The sequence below is a fragment of the Physella acuta genome, unplaced genomic scaffold (assembly GCF_028476545.2).
Source record: "Physella acuta isolate Inbredline_101_S28 unplaced genomic scaffold, ASM2847654v3 ptg000233l, whole genome shotgun sequence".
Taxonomy (NCBI): domain Eukaryota; kingdom Metazoa; phylum Mollusca; class Gastropoda; family Physidae; genus Physella; species Physella acuta.
The window spans coordinates 29,973-52,620 of record NW_026731752.1 but is presented as its reverse complement, the minus strand read 5'-3'; the positions used below and the strand labels follow the sequence as shown (position 1 = coordinate 52,620).

At 41.5% G+C, this 22,648-nt stretch overlaps 1 pseudogene; it reads left to right on the top strand.

Annotated features, from left to right (window-relative positions):
• The first annotated feature begins 9,021 nt into the window (after nucleotides 1-9,021).
• Nucleotides 9,022-22,648, top strand: part of LOC131938088 (glutamate receptor ionotropic, kainate 1-like) — a 40,401-nt pseudogene continuing 26,774 nt past the window's right edge.

Below are 22,648 nucleotides of genomic sequence, written 5' to 3'. Positions count from 1 at the left end.
ATTTGTATTATTTCTATATAAATTATATTTCGTTGGGTGAGGGGGGAGAGGCGGTAGACGTTCTTCGGGGTGGGGACGCCACGACCGTGAAGAGATGCCTTAAAGAAACTCTGCCCCCGAACTGATATTTGATAGTTAATGCGGCCCTCGGGCAGAAAAGTTTGCTTTAATATGTGAGGTGCTCAATGGTTTTTAGTCATGCAACTATATATATATATATATATATATATATATATATATATATATATATATATATATATATATATATCAATGTATGTGTGTGTGAGTGTGTCTGTCTGTCTGTCTTTTATGCATAACTACACCTGTGATCAGTGGCGGAACTAGAAAAAAAGGCTCCCCCACAAAAAAAAAATTGTATATATAAATTTATTACATACATATACATAAGTAGATTGCTTCTCTAAATTTTAAATAGTCAATTACCTGAGTATTTTAATCTATGTTATTGCAATGTATAACCACTCTGAGATAACAAACAAGGCAAAAATAAGTCCGAACTCTTTTCGGGCCCGCAATAATCGTGTTTTACAAATTTTTTTTTTTATTTTTTTTTATTTTTAATTCGATTATTTTATTGATTTCAGCGTTTTCGTGTAAAATTGTGCTCTGTTCACTGTAGTTGCAAAACGCTGGGGGTACAAATGTTTGTATTTTTTTTAATACAATGTTTGTATTACATTTTCATGTTTACCGAAAATTGTGGAAGATAATAACAAGTTAACTGGTAAAAATTATATAAACACGTAAGCTTGATTTGTGCAATGGTTTTGAATACATTCATTTTTATAGATATAGGACTCTTTAGTATGCCTTATTTAGATAATAATTAAGAGAATAAATTGCTTTTTAATTTACATTGTACAAAACTATTTAAATGAGATTTATGGGCACCCGTGTTTTAATGAAGGGCAGTAAGTCATGGAAGTAGTTTGAAAGTTTGCCTATCTTTCAAAGTACACCTCTTGTAGATTTTATATTTTTCTACGCAACAGTGTGTGTTATTTACTGTAGAACAATCATTGCTAGGGTAGACCTTTTTGAAGTGGATTGTAATCAGTGACGAGAAGAAGCGTTGGTTATTAACAGTCTTTATTATGTACAGACGCCATGATGCAAAGAGAGAGAGTAAATGGCGAGAGAGAACTATATATAGATAACAACATGTAAGGGACATCACTCAAGATAACAATATAAATATAATACTAATACAGAGAGTGAGTTCCCTTGACCTCACAATTATTTCAATCTATTACATCCCTTTACCCTTAGAACACAATAACACATCTCTCAATAGAACAATTGATAGTATCCTAAAATCACCAATTATATTGTAACATGAACACTATGGTAGATTACATCCTTACAAACAATGCACAATATGCTACAACATAATCAAAATACAAAACAATAATGTCAAAGTCCTTTTGACCTTTAAAATCATAGGTCTAACTTATTTGGGACTTTGATTGTCCTGCTTGACCTTCTCAGTGGCTTTTGATTTGGTGACTCAAGATTCTGACCATCTGGATTCTCTATCTCAGGAGGTCTAGGATTTAAATCATTAACTCCAGAATTTACATTTTCTGACTCCAGACAACTTGGTTCACTCATATCAACAGAACTTGGTTGTGTAACAAACTGAGTTGGTGTGAACTGATCAGACTTGGTGGGATTGACAGATTCACACTTATTATCTGCACAAGTTATTTTTAACTGTATAAGGCACAGGTCCTGTACATTGAACAATTTGACCTGGTATCCATTTTTCCTTTTTCCCATAATTTCTTAGATACACATTCTCATTAACACCAAATTCTCTTTCAATGAATGTTTGTCATGATTTAATGGAACTATTTTTGAATTGGCATCTGAAAGTATTATGCTGTTATTCAGATCCTTAACTGACATAGATTTCTTTGATTGATCAATTTCCTCAGGTAATCTGATATTGCTTTTTTGGTAACCAAAAATACTGTTTAAAAGTAATATCCTGGACAATATCACTTTGCAACTGTGATCCAGTATTTGAATGGCAAAAATCTTTTTCTTCTTTTGATGTTACCCTTTTAGTTTCTGTAAGTGCTAATGATGTTAGCAAAGTTGTTTTATGATCACATTCCTTCTTACTAATGTATTCTCTTTAAAACATTTGAAATTGCCATATCACCATAATCATTTATGAAGTTACAAATACTTTGTTTAGGCAACTCTGACTGATAATGGACTGCATCTTCTCCATTTTTTTATATTATCTTCACAAAGGTTTTTATTTCTTATTTAATATGGCCTTAATTCATCATTCACAGACTCTTCAGGCCAACCATTTTTACAGTACTCATATACTTTTATTAAGCACTCATCTTTTTGTGTTTCTCTTTTAATATCATTCACATTCATATTGGAGTTATCCATGATAGTGAAGAGAACAAATACATCTTCTGGTACATAGCTCAGGCTTTGGTTTTTTAAAGGTAATCTACTAAGACTATCTGCACTATTCTCAGATCCAGGTTTGTATTTCAATTCATAATTGTATGCAGTTAGTGTGATAGCCCATCTTTGAATTCTTGGTGAGGCATGCTCAGGTAGGGTTTTGTTTTCTCCAAATAAACCTAGCAATGGTTTATGATCTGTAAAGATGGTGAACTTCCTACCAAACAGAAACTTATGAAATTTCTTAACACCAAAAATGATGCCTAAGCCTTCCCTATCTAACTGAGAATAATTTTTCTCAGCCTGGTTCAAAGATCTACTGGCAAAAGCAATGGGTCTGTCACCCTTCTCATCCATGTGGGACAAGACTGCTCCTACACCATCTGGTGAAGCATCACATGTTAATATAAGTCTTTTCCCTGGGTCATAGTGAGTTAGTAAGGTGTCAGCAGACAAAGCCTCTTTTGCTGTATTAAAAGCAGCTTCTTGTTGTTTACCCCAGTGCCAAGTTGCATTTTTCTGTAGCAGCTTGTACAGTGGTGATAGTTTACCAGACAGATTCCCTATGAACTTTGCATAGTAATTTATCAAGCCCAAAAAAGCTCTTAGTTGTTGGGTATTTTCAGGTTTGGGTGCTTCTTTAATGGCTTTTGTTTTCTCAGGTTGAGGTCTGATACCTTGCTTGCTTAATATATAACCAAGAAAACTAATTTCTGTCAACATGAATTGACATTTATCTTTGTTTATCTTTAAACCTTTTTCACCAACAATTTTCAATACTTTATCAAGTGTTTTAAGATGTTCAGTGTCATTCTTACCAGTTATGTACACATTGTCAAAGTAAACACAAACATTTGGAATGTCCTTAAAAATACTGTCCATGACAGCTTGGAAAATTCCAGGGCTAGATGATATGCCAAAACATAGTCTTTCATATTGGTAGAGTCCTTTATGAGTGTTTATTGTCGTATAGACTTTTGAATCTGGATGCAGTTCTAGTTGAGTGTAAGCATGACTAAAGTCTAATTCAGTGAATTTGTCTCCTCCTGCCAAATTCAAAGAAATTTCCTCAATGTTAGGTATAGGGTACCTATTTAGCTCTATTTGCTTATTCAGTGTAGTTTTATAATCTCCACAAATTCTTATAGAACCATCCTTCTTTAACACTGGCACAATGGGCGTTGCCCAATCGGAATAGTCTACCTTCTTTATGATGCCATTAGATTCCAATCTACTTAGCTCATTTTCAATTTTATTCCTCATTGCATAAGGTAGAACTCTAGCTTTGCAGTATCTTGGATTTGTGTCTTTAATGCTTAACTTCACTGTTCTATCATTTAGTAAACCTGAATTGCCAAAAACACTTTTATTTTCAGATATTACTTTATCTAGTGAAGTAAGACTAGATTCTTTTCCATTGTTCAATGAACAAATACTCTCCCAATTTAACTTAAGATTACTTAACCAGTTCCTACCTAGTAATGGTGGTCCATTTCCTTCAAGCACAAGAAGAGGAAGTTTAACACTTTGACCATTATAACTTACATGAACCATACACTCTCCTATTACCGGAACATTGTCACCAGTGTATGTTGTTAGACACTTGTGACATGGTTGTAGAGGCACTGATCCTCCAGTGACAGCGTCAAAATCTTTCTTTGTTATGAGTGTTAGAGATGCTCCAGTGTCAAGTTGGAAGCTGATGCTCTTACCGTTGATATAAACTGGTACATTGATGGGAGCATGACTTTTTGATTTCACAGAGAATAGGTTGAAATCCGGCTGCGAATCAGTTTGAGCATTTTCACAGGTAGAGTGGTTCATTGGTTGGGTTAGGTAGTCTTGGTGAGAGTTAACATAGTGCTGCCTTTGGTTGCGGTACTGTCTTGACTGGCTAGATTTAGCAACAGACGAAGACTTTGCAAAGCAGGCCTTGGCAATGTGACCTTGCTCACTGCACTTATAACAAGTTGCAGACTTGAACTTGCACCGATGAGATGCATGGGGACCTTTGCATCGATGACATTTTTGATAATTATTACTAGATTTAGATCTAGGATTTGAACGAGCAGGCTGTTTAGCATAAGTTGGAATGCTCTGATGGGGTTGATGTTTGTTGACTAACCTGCTGTTTACTGCATGGATCTCTGAAGGTGCTAGAGATTTCGCCGCATCTGATGACTGCTGGTATGAAGTTGCAAGTTGTATTGCTTTTTCCAATGTTAGATCTGACTCGAGCAGCAACTTTCTTTGAATATCAGGGCTGTTTACACCTGTCACAAACTTTTCACATAATCTGTCAGACAGCGTGTCTCCGAATTCACAGAATTCACTTAAATGACGTAAAGCAGCAACATATTCTGATATTGACTCGTTTGGTTGACGAGTCCTACTGTCAAATCTAGCTCTACATAAAAACTTTGATGGGGTAGGCGCATGGTGGTCTGTTAGCAATTTGCTCAGCTCGTTAAAGCTCTTGGTATCTGGACTAGCTGGTGCGCATAAGTCCTTTAGTAGCCTGAATTGTTGAGGCCCTATGACTGTTAACAAAATAGCTCTCTTTTTGGCTTCTATCGTCACGTCGTTTGCTTCTAGGTAAAAGCTTAACCTCTCTAGGTAATCTTGAATGATTTCATCATTCGCATCAAATTCTTTTATTTGGCCATACAGCGCCATAATTCTAGAAATAATAACTAATAAGCTCTAGCAAACCTCTTTTTTGCGTAATTAGGTGCTCTTTCTAGTCGATGTTTATCCTCGTCGCCAAATGAAGTGGATTGTAATCAGTGACGAGAAGAAGCGTTGGTTATTAACAGTCTTTATTATGTACAGACGCCATGATGCAAAGAGAGAGAGTAAATGGCGAGAGAGAACTATATATAGATAACAACATGTAAGGGACATCACTCAAGATAACAATATAAATATAATACTAATACAGAGAGTGAGTTCCCTTGACCTCACAATTATTTCAATCTATTACACTTTTTGTTTTTTTACAAAACCACTATCAAGGTGCACGAAAAACATTATTTATGAAAAGAAAATTCATTGTTTTTTTGGTCGGAATTGGGCCCCTAAACGTCGTGGGGCCCCCCGCATTGCGGGGTCTGGCGGCACTGTAGTTCCGCCCCTGTCTCTGATCCGATCTCCATAAAACTTTGGAAAGTTGTTGAGAATACTCCTGGGGAAGTTTCTGCGAAAAAAAACATTTTCAAATTCTCAAGGGTGGCGCCCCGGCAGGGCGCGATTCGTTTTTTCTCAATATGCGGTATATAAAAATAAAAGTTGATTGCGGTTTGACACCGTTCATCCGATCGCCATGAAACTTTGGGGAATGGGTTCTGCAAAAAAAAATAATTAATTTCGCAAGGGCGGCGCCACGAAAGGGTGCGATTTTACTCTATATACGGTATATATAAAAAATAAAAGTCGAATGCGGTCTGACACCGTTCATCCGAGTGCAATTAAACTTTGGGGAGCTGATAAGGAAACTCCAGGGGAGGTTTCTGTAAAACAATCTTTTTTTAATATCGCAGGGGTGGCGCCCCGAGATGGTGCATTATATACGGTATATTAAAAAAATGAAAGTTGCGGTTCGACACCTTTCATCCGAGTGCTATAAAACTTTAAAGAGTTGATGTTAACAAAATAATTAAAATTTTATAAGAGCGGCGCCCGGGAGGGTGCGATTTTCGTTTAATACACAATTTGGCGCCCAGAGTTCCAGAGCGGCTATGTTAGCACTTGGCATGCGTTAATCGTGCGTCCTGCACAGCGGGTAAGGGATACTACTATATTCAGCGTTAAAACTTCAACAGGCGCAACCACCGGTGCCCCGTAGATTGCACAACTCCAATTATCAAGGGTTCCCCTTCGAGCACTATGGCGCCTCTGCGGTAGTGTAATCGGGTGCTCCCGAGTGTGCGCCTCTACGTCCCTGACACATGGGCGGTCACCGAAGTGTGTTCTACCTCATTATTTTGGTGAGCGATTAACGTATACTCAAGGTTTTCATGCGGGACTACTATATTCAGCGTTAAAAATTCAGCGTTAAAACTTCAATAGGCAATAGGCGCAACCGCCGGTGCCCCGTATATTGCACAACTCCAAACGTCAAGGGTTCCCCTGCGAGCACTATGGCACCTCTGCAGTAGTGTAATCGGGGGCTCCCGAGAGCGCCCTTCTACTCCCCTTACACATGGACGGTCACCGAAATTGTTCTACCTCATTATTTCGGTGAGCGATTAACGTATATTCAAGGTTTTCATGCGGTAATTTAGGTAAACCAGCGTCCCGATATTTATGATCCAAGCGCAGGCATTGTTTTCATTTAAATAAATCAGTTTTAGAAAAAATAAAGATCACTCGTCTAAGAACATAGGATTGGTAAAGCATTCATGAAACCCTTCTAATATATTACGTCAGACTTTCTTCTATCCCCCGCGCCTAATATATTACGTCAGACTTTCTTCTATCCCCGCGGCAACGCGCGGGGAATTGTACGCTAGTAGATAATAAAGTAACCCACGCTTTTCTTTATGTCTATTTAAATAGTAGTTTGTCGTTTATTTTCTACTTTTTAGTGCATTATAACATAAAACGCGCGGCGTCAAAACAGCCAATGCCAAAACGGCCCCGTCAAAATGACCCCGTCAAAAGGGCCAGCGACATTTGGACCCCGTCAAATAAACTCCCGACAAATAGGCTCCCGTCATTTAGGCTACCGACAAATAGGCTCCCGTTATATAGGCTCCCGACAAAAGGGCTCCAGTCAATAAGGCTCCTGACAAATAGGCTCCCGTCATTTTGGCTCCTGACATATCGGCTCCCGTCATTTAGTTTTTTCCACAAAACGGCCCCCGTCATTACGACTCCCGCCAAATAGGCTCCCGCCATTTAGTTTCTTCACAAAACTGCCCCCGTCATTACGACTCCCGACAAATAGGCTAGCATCATTTTGGCTCACGACAAAAAGGCTCCTGTCAATTTGGCTCCAGACAAAAGGACCACTGACAATACCGTTTCTGTAGAGACTAAGTCTCCCGGCAAAACGGCCTCATTGAATATGACACCTGCCAGTGGGACCACTTCATCAATATTCTTTAGAGTTAGCTTATCCAACACTCTTATGTAATACAACGTATGCATCTCTTGTTCGGCAGGCCTTATTTTTATATGTGTTTATCTATTAGAAAATATAGTATGTTTTAATTTAAGGGTCATCTATCTATGACATCCATAATTGAGTCGGTTATAGGCTGTGTGAGGAGAAGGGTCTACGCAGAGGCGTAGCGAGGGGGGGGGGTGCGGGGTGCGGAACGCACCGGGTGACGCCATTTAGGGGGGTGACACCAAGGCAAAAAAATAGCAAAATATATAGAGAAAAACATGAGGGGGGTGGGTGCAAATCGAAAGTTTGAGGGAGGGGGTGCAAATCGAAAATTCGAAACTGTCCCCGGGAAGGGTCGCTACGCCTCTGGGGGGGGGGGTGACACCATTAAGTGCCGCACCGGGTGACACCCGACCTCGCTACGCCACTGGGTCCACGCTGTACCTTCCTACCTCCAGTATACTGGTAGGTTATCAAAACATAATGCTGTAATCATGTAAACATCATGTATATCATACATTTACACTTCTGCGCTCGCTTTTAAGCAACAGGTCTTTTCTGTTGTAAATTAAACATTATCAAAACTTTAGAATTGTTAAGGGCTCGATTTGTTTGTGAATTAATGTTAGTTCATGAAAAACAATTTCATTCGGGCAAAGAGGTTATAGTGGTATTGGAGGAAGGACAAAATGGTTACTTTTATGCCAATAGGGGTCATGCCATTCATTGGTCTGTAGCCAATATGTCGGGAGTCATTTTGTCAAAAGCCAATATGTCGGGAGCCCAATTGCCGGGAGACAATATATTGGGAGCCCATTTGTCGGTAGCCAATATGTCGTGAGCCCATTTGCCGGGAGCCCATTTGTCTTGAGCCCTTATGTCGGGAGCCAATACGTCGGGAGCCGCTTTGTCGGGAGCCAATATGTCCTGAGCCTATTTGTCAGGGGTTAATATGTCGAGAGTCCATTGTCGGGAGCCTAAATATCGGGAGCCCATTTGTCGGGAGCCTATATGTCGCAAGTCAATATGACGGGAGCCCATTTGACGGGAGCCAATAAGTCGGGGCCCTTTTGACGGGGTTATTTTGACTGGGTCGTTTTGTCGGGGGTCGATTTGACGGGGTCAAATTAACGGGGCCGTTTTGACGGGGCCGATTTGTCCCGGGCCGTTTTGACAGGGCACCTTATAACATACACACTGTTATATTTCCTCGAAAGTCGATTGGTTTGCTTTCAATTTAAATTTCCTCTGTGGAGTAATACTAAGAATTTGTTTGGCCTTTTATTGTAGTTGAAACTTGTGAAGAGGATACTGTTTTAAGTCGGCTAGCTAGGTTTTGCCATGTATAATAAATGATACAGAGTTGAAATCCGAGAGAAGACAACTCGCTATGGATGAAAGCCAATGCACTTTATCGCGGTTATCATCCCTGTTTAAGTCCTGACCTCAATACAGTTTGAAATAGCGTGTTGATGTGTCGCAAGCGTCTAGCCTACATGCAGTGACGTGTTCGATTAGGAAGAAAAGATCTATTTTGCCGGCTATAATCATCCTACATATTTGGATCACACTGTAATAGGTAAACTTTGTAGCGTTTCGTGTATAATCAAAGTTGCATCTGTCTAGTGTATGAAGTAATATTAGTCTCAAAATAAGTTAATCCTTGTAATATAAAGCAGGATTAACGTGCGCTTAAATTACACAGATATTGTTATGTAGGAGTAAGGTGCGTACAATTTACCTAGATTTTTATGTCATATAAAATAGGAGTAAGCTATGTATAAATTACATAGAACCTAAAAGTAAACCAATAGAACTTAGAGCGGTAAAGTACTAAAATGCTGAGTATATAGCCAAGGCTAATATATAGGCCCTAAATTTGTAAACTAATAATACTAATATAGGCCTAGTTTAGTTTATGTTTAACTTGACCCTGGACTGTGTTTAACCAGGTTCTGAGTTGTCTTTAATCTGAATCTGGACTGTGTTTAACTAGATCTTGAAATGTGTTAGGAAGCATTAGACACCAAGTCTCACAATAAGTTGTCTGTGTGGGACGCACAAATAAATCAATCAGACGACATTATAAAACAAAGTGCAGACACGACAGACAACTCTGGGAGAGCAGGGGTGTAAACAAGTTTTCTCGTAATGGAAAGCGGCGAGTCGTAGAAAAGGTGCCAGAATATATATATATATATATATATATATATATATATATATATATATATATATATATATAAGCCGTTATCGGCTCGGCTTTGCTTCAGCCATTTATAGTCATGTCCAAATGCAAATGTTAACGCACATATGTATATAAGTTTACACAATATTTTAAGAAAAATTAAAGAGCATTACATAATGTTACGCTCAAAACAGCAAGAGCAATTGAATGTGGAAAGGAAGCTACACCTGACCTTCCGTTCCTCAATATCATGTTTTGTTAGCCAAATATACTTAACATTTAGAGTCGACCCAGAGGAAACCACTTGGTACTTACTTTTCTGCGATTTCCAGTAACCAGGAGTGGAAATTATCCTACCTTCGTTTTTGTTTGTTCTTGGTTGGACAAAGGCTATGGAGGCAAATCCAAAAAGAAAAGCAGGCTTATATCGGTGTCGATGGTCTCAAATTCTTATAACTTATTTTACCTTCGTCTTTTTCCAAATCTTATAACTATAATAACTTGAGTACTGTTTGTGATCGAGATGAAATTTCACATTTAAGTAAAAGATTTATAAAATTCTGTTATCTCTCTGAGTAATTTCCGGTTGGGTTGGAGACTTAGCAGTTTCTGTAGCGGTTCTTATTTAGGAAATAATGTTGCTATTGAGTGTAGTGTCATTCAAGTGATGTAGATCACACTTAAATCGGTATGTAAAGCCAAGTAACAATCCATTTTCTCAACGTGGACTCTCTAGATCGGTATGTAAAGCCATGTAACAATCCATTTTCTCAACGTGGACTCTCTAGATCGGTATGTAAAGCCATGTAACAATCCATTTTCTCAACGTGGACTCTCTAGATCGGTATGTAAAGCCAAGTAGCAATCCATTTTCTCAACGTGGACTCTCTAGATCGGTATGTAAAGCCAAGTAACAATCCATTTTCTCAACGTGGACTCTCTAGATCGGTATGTAAAGCCATGTAACAATCCATTTTCTCAACGTGGACTCTCTAGATCGGTATGTAAAGCCAAGTAACAATCCATTTTCTCAACTTGGACTCTCTAGATCGGTATGTAAAGCCAAGTAGCAATCCATTTTCTCAACTTGGACTCTCTAGATCGGTATGTAAAGCCAAGTAACAATCCATTTTCTCAACTTGGACTCTCTAGATCGGTATGTAAAGCCAAGTAGCAATCCATTTTCTCAACTTGGACTCTCTAGAATTGAATGATGGAGCTCATAATGAGCTGTTTGTTCTTTTTTTTTAACCCTCTTTGGTAATCCATCAAGGACCGTCACCTAGGGCGGCCTCCCCATTCCCCTCCCATAGTTACGCCTCTGTGCTCCACTGTCGTAGTTTACAAGCCGACAGCACTGCTATAAAATATACAATACAGACATTTTTATGGAACCCGCCTATAATGTTTTATAAATAGTATGGCCTACACGCAGGTGCACCATTGAAAGCTTTTCAAGAGAATAAATCGTCGTGTGTGTGTGTGTGTGTGTATGTGTGTCGTCAAGATGTGCTTACACCTGTGTCTGCAGAAATCAAATGAAAAAGTCTCAGATTAACGAGAACTGTGCCCTCCTTTCTTGTGCCAGGAAACTGGAACGTCCTAGGTCGTGTCGTCTACACAGGATGTGTTCCGGTACGGTGATCGTGCCAAATAGCGTATTCAGTGACATAGGGTTAGGGTTAGTCAGTGGCGTTAGGGTTAGTCAGTGGCGTTAGGGTTAGTCAGTGGCGTTAGGGTTAGTCAGTGGCGTTAGGGTTAGGCTTAGTCAGTGGCAATAGGGTTAGTCAGTGGCGTTAGGGTTAGTCAGTGGCGTTAGGGTTAGGGTTAGTCAGTGGCGTTAGGGTTAGGGTAAGTGGCGTTAGGGTTAGTCAGTGGCGTTAGGTTTAGGGTTAGTCAGTGGCAATAGGGTTAGTCAGTGGCGTTAGGGTTAGGGTTAGTCAGTGGCGTTAGGGTTAGGGTTAGTGGTGTTAGGGTTAGTCAGTGGCGTTAGGGTTAGTCAGTGGCGTTAGGGTAAGTCAGTGGCGTTACGGTTAGGGTAAGTGGCGTTAGGGTTAGGGTTAGTCAGTGGCGTTAGGGTTAGGGTAAGTGGCGTTAGGGTTAGTCAGTGGCGTTAGGGTTAGTCAGTGGCGTTAGGGTTAGGGTAAGTGGCGTTAGGGTTAGTCAGTGGCGTTAGGGTTAGGGTAAGTGGCGTTAGGGTTAGTCAGTGGCGTGAGGGTTAGGGTAAGTGGCGTTAGGGTTAGTCAGTGGCGTTAGGGTTAGGGTTAGTCAGTGGCGTTAGGGTTAGTCAGTGGCGTTAGGGTTAGTCAGTGGCGTTAGGGCTAGTCAGTGGCGTAAGGTTTAGGGTAAGTGGCGTTAGGGTTAGGGTAAGTGGCGTTAGGGTTAGTCAGTGGCGTTAGGGTTAGGGTAAGTGGTGTTAGGGTTAGTCAGTGGCGTTAGGGTTAGTCAGTGGCGTTAGGGTTAGGGTTAGTCAGTGGCGTTAGGGTTAGGGTAAGTGGCGTTAGGGTTAGGGTAAGTGGCGTTAGGGTTAGTCAGTGGCGTTAGGGTTAGGGTAAGTGGCGTTAGGGTTAGGGTAAGTGTTGTTAGGGTTAGGGTAAGTGGCGTTAGGGTTAGGGTTAGTGGCGTTAGGGTTAGGGTTAGTCAGTGGCGTTAGGGTTAGGGTAAGTGGCGTTAGGGTTAGGGTTAGTGGCGTTAGGGTTAGGGTAAGTGGTGTTAGGGTAAGGGTAAGTGGTGTTAGGGTTAGGGTAAGTCGGTGGCGTTAGGGTTAGTCAGTGGCGTTAGGGTTAGGGTAAGTGGCGTTAGGGTTAGTCAGTGGCGTTAGGGTTAGTCAGTGGCGTTAGGGTTAGGGTAAGTGGCGTTAGGGTTAGGGTAAGTGGTGTTAGGGTTAGTCAGTGGCGTTAGGGTTAGGGTTAGTCAGTGGCGTTAGGGTTAGGGTAAGTGGCGTTAGGGTTAGGGTAAGTGGTGTTAGGGTTAGTCAGTGGCGTTAGGGTTAGGGTAAGTGGCGTTAGGGTTAGGGTAAGTGGTGTTAGGGTTAGTCAGTGGCGTTAGGGTTAGGGTAAGCGGCGTTAGGGTTAGGGTAAGTGGCGTTAGGGTTAGGGTAAGTGTCGTTAGGGTTAGTCAGTGGCGTTAGGGTTAGTAAGTGGCGTTAGGGTTAGGGTAAGCGGCGTTAGGGTTAGGGTAAGTGGCGTTAGGGTTAGGGTAAGTGTCGTTAGGGTTAGTCAGTGGCGTTAGGGTTAGTCAGTGGCGTTAGGGTTAGGGTAAGTGGCGTTAGGGTTAGGGTAAGTGGTGTTAGGGTTAGTCAGTGGCGTTAGGGTTAGGGTTAGTCAGTGGCGTTAGGGTTAGGGTAAGTGGTGTTAGGGTTAGGGTAAGTGGTGTTAGGGTTAGTCAGTGGCGTTAGGGTTAGGGTAAGTGGCGTTAGGGTTAGGGTAAGTGGTGTTAGGGTTAGTCAGTGGCGTTAGGGTTAGGGTAAGCGGCGTTAGGGTTAGGGTAAGTGGCGTTAGGGTTAGGGTAAGTGTCGTTAGGGTTAGTCAGTGGCGTTAGGGTTAGTAAGTGGCGTTAGGGTTAGCGTAAGTGGCGTTAGGGTTAGGGTAAGTGGCGTTAGGGTTAGGGTAAGTGGTGTTAGGTTTAGACAGTGGCGTTAGGGTTAGGGTAAGTGGCGTTAGGGTTAGTCAGTGGCGTTAGGATTAGGGTAAGTGGCGTTAGGGTTAGGGTAAGTGGTGTTAGGGTTAGTCAGTGGCGTTAGGGTTAGTCAGTGACGTTAGGGTTAGTCAGTTGCGTTAGGGTTAGTCAGTGGCGTTAGGGTTAGTCAGTGGCGTTAGGGTTAGTCAGTGACGTTAGGGTTAGTCAGTTGCGTTAGGGTTAGTCAGTGGCGTTAGGGTTAGTCAGTGGCGTTAGGGTTAGGGTAAGTGATGTTAGGGTTAGTCAGTGGCGTTAGGGTTAGTCAGTGGCGTTAGGGTTAGTCAGAGGCGTTAGGGTTAGTCAGTGGCGTTAGGGTTAGTCAGTGGCGTTACGGTTAGGGTAAGTGGCGTTAGGGTTAGGGTAAGTGGTGTTAGGGTTAGTCAGTGGCGTTAGGGTTAGGGTAAGTGGCGTTAGGGTTAGGGTAAGTGGTGTTAGGGTTAGTCAGTGGCGTTAGGGTTAGGGTAAGTGGCGTTAGGGTTAGGGTAAGTGGTGTTAGGGTTAGTCAGTGGCGTTAGGGTTAGGGTAAGCGGCGTTAGGGTTAGGGTAAGTGGCGTTAGGGTTAGGGTAAGTGTCGTTAGGGTTAGTCAGTGGCGTTAGGGTTAGTCAGTAGCGTTAGGGTTAGTCAGTGGCGTTAGGGTTAGGGTTAGTCAGTGGCGTTAGTGTTAGGGTAAGTGGCGTTAGGGTTAGGGTAAGTGGCGTTAGGGTTAGGGTAAGTGGTGTTAGTTTTAGTCAGTGGCGTTAGGGTTAGGGTAAGTGGCGTTAGGGTTAGTCAGTGGCGTTAGGTTTAGGGTAAGTGGCGTTAGGGTTAGGGTAAGTGGTGTTAGGGTTAGTCAGTGGCGTTAGGGTTAGTCAGTGACGTTAGGGTTAGTCAGTTGCGTTAGGGTTAGTCAGTGGCGTTAGGGTTAGTCAGTGGCGTTAGGGTTAGTCAGTGGCGTTAGGGTTAGTCAGTGGCGTTAGGGTTAGTCAGTGGCGTTTGGGTTAGGGTAAGTGGCGTTAGGGTTAGTCAGTGGCGTTAGGGTTAGTCAGTGGCGTTAGGGTTAGTCAGTGGCGTTAGGGTTAGTCAGTGGCGTTAGTGTTTGGGTAAGTGGCGTTAGGGTTAGTCAGTGGCGTTAGGGTTAGTCAGTGGCGTTAGGGTTAAGGTAAGTGGCGTTAGGGTTAGTCAGTGGCGTTAGGGTTAGTCAGTGGCGTTAGGGTTAGTCAGTGGCGTTAGGGTTAGTCAGTGGCGTTAGGGTTAGTCAGTTGCGTTAGGGTTAGTCAGTGGCGTTAGGGTTAGTCAGTGGCGTTAGGGTTAGGGTAAGTGGTGTTAGGGTTAGGGTAAGTGGCGTTAGGGTTGGGGTTAGTGGCGTTAGGGTTAGGGTTAGTCAGTGGCGTTAGGGTTAGGGTTAGTCAGTGGCGTTAGGGTTAGGGTAAGTGGCGTTAGGGTTAGGGTAAGTGGCGTTAGGGTTAGTCAGTGCGTTAGGGTTAGGGTAAGTGGTGTTAGGGTTAGTCAGTGGCGTTAGGGTTAGTCAGTGGCGTTAGGGTTAGGGTTAGTCAGTGGCGTTAGGGTTAGGGTAAGTGGCGTTAGGGTTAGTCAGTGGCGTTAGGGTTAGTCAGTGGCGTTAGGGTTAGTCAGTGACGTTAGGGTTAGTCAGTGGCGTTAGGGTTAGTCAGTGGCGTTAGGGTTAGGGTAAGTGGCGTTAGGGTTAGTCAGTGGCGTTAGGGTTAGTCAGTGGCGTTAGGGTTAGCGTAAGTGGCGTTAGGGTTAGTCAGTAGCGTTAGGGTTAGTCAGTGGCGTTAGGGTTAGGGTTAGTCAGTGGCGTTAGTGTTAGGGTAAGTGGCGTTAGGGTTAGGGTAAGTGGCGTTAGGGTTAGTCAGTGGCGTTAGGGTTAGGGTTAGTCAGTGGCGTTAGGGTTAGGGTAAGTGGCGTTAGGGTTAGTCAGTGGCGTTAGGGTTAGTCAGTGGCGTTAGGGCTAGTCATTGGCGTATAACTAGACAGTGGCGTATATATGTAAGTATGGGCAGATAATAAAGTTTTTAAACGATTTAAAACTAAGGAGAGGTAGTAAGATTAAAAACTTTCCTTCGCTTTATCAGTTTGATTTTGTCTGTAAATTGTGGTCAAGGATGACTGCATTCAAGGGGCAGATAATAGTCTTTCAGATGTTGCGAGCTACTTATGGTGTTTTAAAGCAAATATTTTTAATCGTGTCGACTTCATAAATTACGAATCACTAAAACGTAAAAAATAAATAACAAAAGCCTTTATAGCAACAAGCTTTTAAATGCACCAAAAATAAAACTAATTTGCTTTCTTTACTAAAAAGTTTTGGTTGCTCATGGGATATTTTATTACATATTTTAGTGACAAAAGGTTTTTATGAAAGAAAGCAAATTAGTTGTTTGTTTTTACTTTCTCGTATACAAAGTATAGGGAATGTATTGTAATCGTGAAAACAAAATCGAGATTTTTGCAAATCTCGACGTTTTACACCTCCCTGAGTCGGAAAAACATATGTTTGCAATCTTGTCCGTATGTCTGTGTGTGTATGTGTGTGTATGCAGTAGCGTAGCGAGGGGGGGGGGGCGGGGGGGACATATGTCCCCGGGCGCCGACCTTAGGGGGGCGCCAAATTGAAAGTTTGAGGGGGGGGTGCAAATGAAAAGTTCGAGGGGGGGGGTGCAAATGAAAAGTTCGAGGGGGGGGGGGTGCAAATGAAAAGTTCGAGGGGGGGGGGTGCAAATCGAAAATTGAAAGTATGTCTCCGGGCGCCGGGAAGGGTCGCTACGCCTCTGTGTGTATGTGTGTCTTGTAACGTTAACCTATCTATCAGCCAAATAGAAGGAGAACGTCCCCGGATTCTTTTTTCGGGGTCATATGCAAATACCTTACGGCCTAAGTGGATGAACACTTAACACAACGTCCCACTAGGGCTCGAAATTAATGTCTAGGGAAGCTAGTGATACTATTGTAATTAACACTCATCCAATCTACATACGACCTTTTAATCAGCGAACTCAGTTGTGGCAGAACACAAAGATGAAACTATATAAAATATTTAATGTATAAAGTATCGAAAACCCAACTTACAAAATGCAGGAAAAAACACTATCACAGATTTCTACACTGTCTAAAAAACAGCCACAGGCCACACAACACTGCTGTAGTTTCTAGAATTACTTAGCGACAAGTAATATTAAACTAGAAGACTAAATCAACTTAAGAAAGCAAGGCACACACAGGTCTTAAGTACTCTCACGTTCAAATGGTCAGAGTCTATAGCCGGACAATATGGACGGCTGCCTGATCAAGGTAAAACTGCCTCGTAGACTGCCAGGTCAAGATAAACTGCCTCGTGTTGCGAGTGTGCAGTGCAATTAAAGACTTCTGTGACAGGGGAGGTTATCCTCAACTCATGTCGCCATTGGTTGGGATAATCATCTGATCAGAATCATTCAATCAGATTTTAATGGAAAATTTCTATGTCTCAAACACCTTAATAAGTCAGTGGAAAAACCCCAGGTGTTACACCATCATTCCATATAAGGAATTATACAATGTCAAAATAAAAATGACTCGACCTAAGTAGGTCACATCCCCTCCCTTTTTGGAAGTGACAGATAGGTTCCACAAAAACATACATAAGGAACCAATCTGGCAATGAAATAACAAAAATGTTTTACAAATGTAGGCAATCAAAATCATAATACCATATGAAAATATCCCTGAACATAAAAGGGAAGTAACTCCAACTTTTACAATTGGTGAAAGGGGAGTAACCCTTCAAAAAGTAATTATACATCAAAATCCCTCAAAAAAGGGTATTACAATATTTCCATGTGGATATTAAAAGTGGTAAACCCGCCAGGGTAAGACCTTTATTTCAATGACTAGCTACAATATCAATTGAGTCATATGAGACATATTATTATAAAAGATTACATATACTCAAAAACCACCTTTAATTAAGGTTCACCTGAAAATAAACAAAATATTCAACAGGAATGGAATTTTGAAAAATTCTAACTCATACCACCCATATTCATGTGAGTGTCGCCCCAACACAACACTTGTGTATGGTCCTAATGAACCACAAAACATGCCACATGATCAATGTGTACAACAAGATTTTACATCCTTGACAAACAATCAGCCACAACATTATCACTACCCTTAATGTGTGAAATTTCCAGATTAAAATTTTGGAAATATAAGCACCATCTCAATATTCTTTGATTTGTCTGTCCTAACTTAGAGGTAAATTTCAGGGGATCATGGTCAGAAAACACTCTGACTGGATTGGTTGAAGAAGAGACATAGACTTCAAAATGTTGTAATGATAAAACCAAAGCTAAAGCCTCTTTTCCAATAGTAGAATAATTCTTTTGGTTCTCATTTAACTTCCTGGAAAAAAAGGCAATGGGATGGTCAATTCCCATGTTGTCTTCTTGAAATAGGACTGAGCCAATGGCTAAGTTGCTAGCATCAATGGCAAGTTTAAAGGGCTTGCTAAAATTTGGTGCAGCCATAACAGGAGCATTAGATAGAAATGACTTAATGGTTAAAAAAAGCTTCTTGACATTTATTGGACCATTCAAATTCAACACCCTTTTTCAATAATGCAGTAAGAGGTTCAGCAATAGCTGAAAAGTTTTGACAGAACTGCCTATAGTAACCAGCCATCCCAAGGAACTTTTTGATCTCTTTACAATTTTTGGGAGGTGGTAACCTTACAATAGCATCTACTTTAGCTTCAATGGGCCGAACTTGGTTCGTTCCCACTTGATAACCCAAATAGGTAATTGAAGCTTTACAGAAATCACTTTTATGTAAGTTTACAGTAAAATTAACTTCAGACAATTTTCTAAAAAAGGTGAGTCAATTGAACAATATGTTCTTCAAAAGTATTAGAAAATACAACTATATCATCTATGTAGGCCTCACATTGGTCTATGTCAGCAATGACAGAGTTAATGACCCTCTGGAAAGTTTGACCAGCATTTCGCATACCAAAGGGCATGCGTTTGTATCTATAAAAACCATTAGGGGTTACAAAAGCAGATATTTCTTTTGCACGGTCAGATAAGGGGATTTGCCAGTATCCTGAAAGTAAATCAATTTTGGAAATTATCTTAGCTTGATCTTGATAAAGTTGGTCACAAACCTGAAAGATCCACCGTCTTTCGGGACTAGGAGACATGGGGAACTCCAGTTGCTGAAACTGGGCTCAATGATATCATTCTTGAGCATATAATCAATTTCATCTTTTATCAAAGCAGCTTTTTCCGGGTTAACTCTATAGGGGTGTTGTTTAATGGGTTTTGCGTCACCAACGTCTACATCATGAGGTGGAACCTTCGCTTCTTTGGGGACATCCCCAAAAATAGAGGGAAATGTCTCAAATAACTGAGACAATCTATGGCTTTCCTCTGTGGACAAATGCATAAGGTGGACATTCAAATTATCTAAAAAGGAAGAATTTACCAATTTTGGGGGTTTCAATTTATCATGTATCACATCATCAGAAACATTTGAACATACAGGTAAAGTAATTTTAGCTGTGGATTGAAAATTGTTACAATTATCATAATACTTTTTCAGTGAGTTAACATGATACACTGTCTGTTTCTTTCTTCTGTCGGGCGTATTGACAACATAGTTCAAATCACTTAATTTTGAATGCACAGTAAACGGTCCACAATATCTCAAGGATAACGCATTGTTCAGATTAGGTACTAGCACAAGAACTTTGTCGCCTGGATTGAATGTTCGTTTACAAGAACTCTTATCATACAGTTCTTTCATTCTAACTTGGGCCTTTCTTAAGTTCTTGTGAGCCATTTCGCACACGGCTTTCAGTCGAACGTGAAAATCGTCGAGGTTTTCCACTGGATGATCACTGGTACCTGTCCAACGTTCGTGTATCAGCTTCAGGGGGCCACGGACAGAATGTCCAAACACAAGTTGAAAAGGCGAGTAGCCTAAAGAGTCCTGGACACAGTCCCTCGCGGCGAAAATAATCCAAGGAACAGACTCATCCCATTGGGTGTTACTGTTAGCGAATGTCCTTAGCATGGTTTTGAGGGTTTGGTGGAACCTCTCAAGTACGCCTTGAGACTGAGGGTGGTAGGCTGAGCTGGTGATGTGGGTAACGCCTAGCTTGGCTAGCGCTTCCTGAAAATGGTGACTGGTGAAGTTGCTGCCTTGATCTGTTTGCACGATTCTAGGTAATCCAAAGGTAGTGAAGAACCGGGTCATGGCTCTGACTACAGTCTTTGCCTTAATGTTCCGTAAGGGAATCGCCTCGGGAAAACGGGTACTTGAACACATAAAGGTAAGTAGGTACTCGTTGCCCGCCTTGGTTTTAGGCAAGGGACCTACACAGTCCATGACGATTTTAGAAAAAGGTTCTTCTAATACAGGAATCGGACTCAAAGGGGCCTTAGGAATTGTCTGGTTTGGCTTTCCGGCCAACTGACAGTTCGTGCAACTTCTACAGTAACGCGACACATCTTTTCTCATTTTGGGCCAAAAGAACAGTTCTTTAATCTTCGCCGTCGTTTTAGCGACACCTGGGTGCGCTGACATTGGATGGTCATGTGCCAGCTTAAGTATTTCATGCCGATAAGGTGGAGGGATCCACAGCTGGTTTTTACCCAACCATGGTTCGGCCGGTGAGGCAATCACTGGTATAGCGCGACGAAAGAAGAGGCCGTTCTCGGAGAAATATTCTCCATCGTCAGATGATAGAGATTTTTCGACCGTTGCTTTGAGCTCCGCGTCGACTTGTTGAGCTTTAATGATGTCTTCCTGAGATATCCTCAGGGGTAAGCCCAGACTTGTGTTTTCTGGAAGCATAGACTCCAGTTTGGGAGTCGAATTTCTTGACGATGATGGCGGGTGTGGTTCAGACGTTGTGTCAGCCAATTGTTTGGTCTGGCTTCTTGTCACCGCACATGCAGGATACAGTTCATAATCATTATCTGGAACTGTTGACAAAGGGTCTGAAACCGTACAGGGGTATACTTTGCTTCCCGCAAGGTCATTCCCTAGAAGTAGGTGTACTCCTGGGACAGGAATATTATCTATCACACCTAAAATGACCTCACCTTCGACGAGATGATGTTTCAGGGCAAACTTGTGTAGAGGGACGACAGTAGATTTTGTCCCCACTCCCTGGATAATGGAAATCCTTCCGGTGTTTGTCTCTGGTGAAATGTCCATTGAACTTTTCAAAAGAAGTGATTGTGACGCTCCTGTGTCTCTTAGGACGGTGATATTCCGCTGAGACAAAGGGTCACCTGGTTTGCTAATGATGGCTTCGGCAATAAAAGATGAAAAGTCAACTTTTCTCGATCCCTCGAGATCGGTAGACTCGGAAGAAACTGGATGGTGGCGAGAACAGTCAAAATGTGACTGCACATAATGTGTGGAGACTTGACTACCTTCTTGCGGACACTTAGGGTTAGAGTCCTTTTGAATTCTAGAGTTCATAGTTGAACTGGCTGCTTGAGGGGATAGAGCATAGTGCGCGGAAGTACGCACCACCTCTCTGTTATTCTGAAGACGTTTGTAACAGTCCTTGACAAGATGCCCAGACCTTTTGCAGAACTGGCATACTGCTCGACGATTGAAAGTTGATCTTGGTTTCTCTCTGGACTGTGATGCCTTCAAATGTTGGCCAACAGGATGATTGCTACCAAAAAGGGGAAGCACGGGGTTGAGGCGGTTTCCTGACACTGGTGGTTTCTTATGCACCAACATATATGTGTCAGCCGACTCAGCAGCCTTCTGGATGTCAATTATCTTGTTATCCAGTATGTGTAGTCGTATCTCTTCAGGCAGGGACGATAGGAATTCTTCCCTTAGGATAAGTGACCTGAGTTTCTCAAACTCAGAAACTTCCTCAGAGTGTAGCCACCTTGAGAATATTTTCTCCTTTTCAAAGAGAAATTCCACATATGATTGTGTGGGTAACTTGCGGAGTGTTCGGAATTTTGTCCGATAGGCCTCGGGCGTCAGTGCGTAGGCCTTCAAAATGGCAGTCTTGACCAAACTATAGTTATTTTGAACGTCGTGAGAGAGTGCCTGGTATGTTTTTGCAGCTTTCCCAGTAAGGACAGAGCTCAATAAAGCAGTAATGGAAGTTTCGGGCCATTCACATGTCTTCGCTAAACTCTCAAACGAGTTAAAGAAAACGACCAAATCTGTTTCATCAAATTTAGGAACTAATTTCCCAAATTTGGCAATCACTTGCCCTACCGACAACTTTTTTGGATCTACCAGAGAAGTGACATCACTAACTTGACCAAACTCTAATTCCAACCTCCTCTTATCTAAAGCAATTTTAGCCTCTAACTCCTGTTTCTCTAAAGCAACTTTCTCCTTCTCTAGAGTAATTTTCTCCTTCTCTAAAGCAATTCTAGCTTCTAATTCTACCCTCTCTAGAGTTTTCTCCTCGCGGAGCAACACACCAGCCAACAAACTTTCATCAAATACTCCTTCATTAATGAAATGAACAACAATTTTATCTCTCAACACCTCTGACTTCTGCGTAACAGAATAATCCAATTTCAATTCCTTAACTACACTAACCAAAACTTTTCTACTCAACTTCTCGACCTCTTCAAAAGTAGGATTAGCCAAAAAAGACTCCATAACACTAACTTGAAAATCACAACAAGCCTAGATTCTTTAAATTAATACACAGCGTTGGGCCGTGTACTTGACCTCTAAATGTAGGACAACACGTCTGGCTATTGACCTAGATAACTCTATGCTTGCGCGCGTTGTAAGAACACTGCGCTACTGGATATAAAAACAACTAAATCCAACTAACCTTAGTATTCAACTGATATAACCAACAACTGGAACGACAGATTAAATCTCGGCGAGCTCCCACTTTGTAACGTTAACCTATCTATCAGCCAAATAGAAGGAGAACGTCCCCGGATTCTTTTTTCGGGGTCATATGCAAATACCTTACGGCCTAAGTGGATGAACACTTAACACAACGTCCCACTAGGGCTCGAAATTAATGTCTAGGGAAGCTAGTGATACTATTGTAATTAACACTCATCCAATCTACATACGACCTTTTAATCAGCGAACTCAGTTGTGGCAGAACACAAAGATGAAACTATATAAAATATTTAATGTATAAAGTATCGAAAACCCAACTTACAAAATGCAGGAAAAAACACTATCACAGATTTCTACACTGTCTAAAAAACAGCCACAG